This window comes from Amborella trichopoda, chromosome 2 (genome assembly GCF_054954075.1).
Source record: "Amborella trichopoda isolate Santa Cruz 75 chromosome 2, AtrichopodaSantaCruz75HAP2 v2.0, whole genome shotgun sequence".
NCBI lineage: Eukaryota > Viridiplantae > Streptophyta > Magnoliopsida > Amborellales > Amborellaceae > Amborella > Amborella trichopoda.
In genome coordinates this window covers 57,620,469-57,620,755 of record NC_142337.1, presented here as the reverse complement: position 1 = coordinate 57,620,755, position 287 = coordinate 57,620,469, and positions in this window count along the sequence as shown.

Genomic DNA, 287 nt, shown 5'->3' with positions numbered 1-287 from the left:
GCCCAAAAACAATACTAGGGTTCGATGATTTCAAGATCGAAGGATAAGAATAAACAATAATTTAAGTTGAGCTCGTCAAGTCCTAAGTAATTAATAAAAGGGCAGCGGAATTATTCGATATTTATTCCAAAATAAATGGAAAAGAAATGAGGCGCCAATAAAAAAATAAATGAAAGAAAAATATCCAGGCGACAAAGGAGGTGACGCACGGCGCGGTAAATGATTTGGAGGCAAAGCTTCCGTACTAAAGTACGATGCAAGCAGGTGCCCTATCTAAAAACAAAAAG